The sequence below is a fragment of the Manis pentadactyla genome, chromosome 17 (assembly GCF_030020395.1).
Source record: "Manis pentadactyla isolate mManPen7 chromosome 17, mManPen7.hap1, whole genome shotgun sequence".
Lineage (NCBI taxonomy): Eukaryota > Metazoa > Chordata > Mammalia > Pholidota > Manidae > Manis > Manis pentadactyla.
This window is the reverse complement of record NC_080035.1, coordinates 18112283-18115508: the sequence shown is the minus strand read 5'-3', so window position 1 is coordinate 18115508 and position 3226 is coordinate 18112283. Positions and strand designations below refer to the sequence as shown.

The following is a 3226-nucleotide window of genomic DNA, read 5'->3' as shown; positions in this document are numbered from 1 at the left end:
TGTATAATGTATTTCCTAAATCCATATAGTTGCAGTGATTCTGACTGCACGTAATGTTTGATACAAACATTTATGGTCAAAATTGGAATTAAGAACAATCTCTAAATCATAGTTTTGCCTTTGCCCTATCACACTGTGACATTGTGTTACTTGCAAACAAACCTTTAAGTGAATTCATAGTACTTAACCTAGCCAAACACTTAGCCCCTTATTAAAGAGAAAAGTATAGGCCAGTAAATCAACTGTGACTCAGAATAGGATAAACAAACCAAAACTGTAAAATCTCAATTAGTCTTTCTGACTGAAATATACATCATAATATTTAATATGAAATTATAGCATGATTAGGTAATCACCCATTGAACAGGTCTGATGAGTTGGTGTTTAAAATTAATAAATTAGAATTCATTTAGAAAATATGTAAAACATTAAAACGTAACCGTATCAAGTAATTTGCTTAGCCAGGCTTTATAAATCATCGGGTAATAATATCTTAAAACTTTTTTTATTCATAAGTTGTTTAAAGACCTTTGTTTTGAACATGGTTATAGCTCTGGAGACATCAAAAAAAAATTCTATGCATTTTAGAGAGCTGTAGTTCTCTGCTGAGAGAGGGCCTTCATGATGACTCCAAAACTCTCACTTAACAGCAACAGAAGGTGCTGAGTTTTCTGTACCCTTCAGGGATGGATCCTCTAGCAGTGGAAAATGTGCTCAGGCTAGATCAGGAGCTCACTGATGTACACCTGAATCCTGAAAAATCGGAACAGAGCAAGTACAGCCTGCAAAGGGAGCTACATTCCTCCCCACTTGAGGAACAGAGGGAGTCTATAGTAAAGAGAGTTCAGGGTGGGGTTTTAATAAAAATGCATACAGCAGCTCTGAGTCTCACAGTGATGAGGAAAGTCCAGTTTTTTCGGTGATTGTAGACGTGGATGATGGGGAAGGTGTGATGATTGTGGACAGAGTGACTGTGACTGCTCTGGCAGCCCTGATGGCAGAAGTGGGTTTTCCAAACTTGAACATGGTGGAAACCACAGCTGAAGTGACAAATCAGATGAAAATATTAGTCCAACCCAATCACACCCATGAAAGCTTGAAATAGGGACTCTCTTCTGGGTAACCCTGGAATGAACTTTGAGAAACATGACATTCCAACTGAGGCTACAGTCAACAACTGTCCCCCACATATTAAAAGTTTCAGTGATGTTGATTGGGAGCAACTATCATAGGAAACATGGAGCTTACTTGTTATACTCACTTGACTCCAATACAATAGGATTTTATTCTTATCAAAGAGGAAAGACACTTGCTGGGTGTACCCAAACAGGGTCTGTAAAAATGATAGCTCTCCTCTTGCCCATCTTGAGTCAGATTTATTCAGATTGTTCAGGAGAGACTTTGAGGGCTGTGAAGGAAAGTAGAAGGTATTGTGCTGCATAACTATCCAATCTCTTTGATATTAGCACCAATAAGAGAACTGGCAGTACTGATGTATGAGGAAGCCATAAAATTATTTTCATACCAATTTAGACTTAGTGATCGCATTGTTTATGGTGGTACTGATCTTCATCAACAGATTTGGAACTTAGAACAGGGAGGCCACTTGCTAGTAACCACTCCTAGAGGCCTAGTAGATATGATGGAAAGAAGAAATATTGGATTAGACTTCTGCAAATACTTGATGCTGTACAAGGCTGACCCGATGTTGGATATAGGGTTTGAAACTCAGATATGTACAACACTTGAATGAGACAGTAGGCTAGCAAAGAGGGTTCACCACACCATGATGTTTAATGCTGCTTTCCCTAAGGAAACACAGATGCTTGTTCAGGATTTGCTGGATGAATATGTCTTTTGGTCTGTGGAAGACTGGCTCTACCTTTGAGAACATTTCACTAAAGGAGTCAAACAAACGGTTGTTTCTGCTTGACCTTCTAATGTCAATAGGCAAGGAATCACTGACCTTGGTATTTGTGAAGACCCAAAGGGTACAGATTCTCTGGAGGATTTCTTATACTGTGAAGGATGTGGTTGCACAGTACCCAGGGAGCATGATTTAGAGAGAGAGAAAGCAGGCCTTCACCCGCTCCTTTCAGGAAAATGCCCAATTCTAGTGGCTAAAGCAGTAACAGCAAGATGGCTGGACATTTCAAATGTGAAACAAGTGATGAATTTCAACTTGCCAAATGATACTAAGGGAAATGTACATTGCACTGGCTATACAGGGCGTATGGGAAACCTTAGCCTGACCGCTCTGTTCTTTAACAAGAGAAACACAACTATTACAAGGCCTTGTTGAGTCTCCTTGTAGGGGCTGAACAAGAAGTCTCATCTTGGTTAGAAAATATGGCAAATGAACACATCAAGGACATTCTAAGAGATGTAGATTCAATGGAGGATTTCATGCCAGAGACTGCTGACGGGCAGTGGTACCTTTCCAGCTGCAGCAGCAGCTGTGCCCACAGTTGCCACAGCGGTGGCGTGGCCACGACAGGAGCAGAGTTTGGTGGGGGCGGTTATGCGGGTTTCTACAATAGCAATGGATGTGGAGGAGATTGTTGCCAAGGGGTTGACTGAACCGGCAGTGGGGCAACAGATATTGCTTTGCAGTAGATCATCCCACCAAACAAGCTAAATTGTAAACCACACATAATTTAACCAGACTATACCTTGTGTAACCTCAAGAACTCACAGCAAATTACCAACTGTGGTACGCCACTGCTTTTTTTTTTTTTTAAAGGGAACTCAATACCATAAGAAGAAAAGAAAAGAACAATCAGCAGCCCTGTTCAGAAAATAGTTTGAAGATTTCCCTTTTCCCTTTCTGTCATTTGGATTAAGTCCCTGCCTCCCTATACCCATCCCAAACTGCATTTATACTTTTGTGACAGTATCATTTATTTGTTGATGTGCTTTGCTTTTAACTTTAGACAACTTTTTATTTTGATGTCCTGTGTGCTTAGTTATGCTCAAGGTTATCAATTATTTTGACAAAATATATTTACTGAACCTGGGAAAAATTAAAAAATAAATCTGTATATTTTGAACTGAAGCACACATTTACACACAAAATTCAATTCCCTATTTAACTATTTAAGGAATAGACTGACTTTATTATAGTAAACCTCTCTCTTAAGGTTATTTGACTCCCCAAACACATCATTTTAGGAAATAGCACATACATGTTTTCCAGATTAAAATATTGGAATGTCAATGCCATTCT

At 39.2% G+C, this 3226-nt stretch overlaps 1 pseudogene; it reads left to right on the top strand.

Moving 5' to 3' along the window:
• The first annotated feature begins 686 nt into the window (after positions 1-686).
• Positions 687-2580, top strand: LOC118916692 (ATP-dependent RNA helicase DDX3X-like; annotated as a pseudogene).
• Positions 2581-3226: the final 646 nt, after the last annotated feature.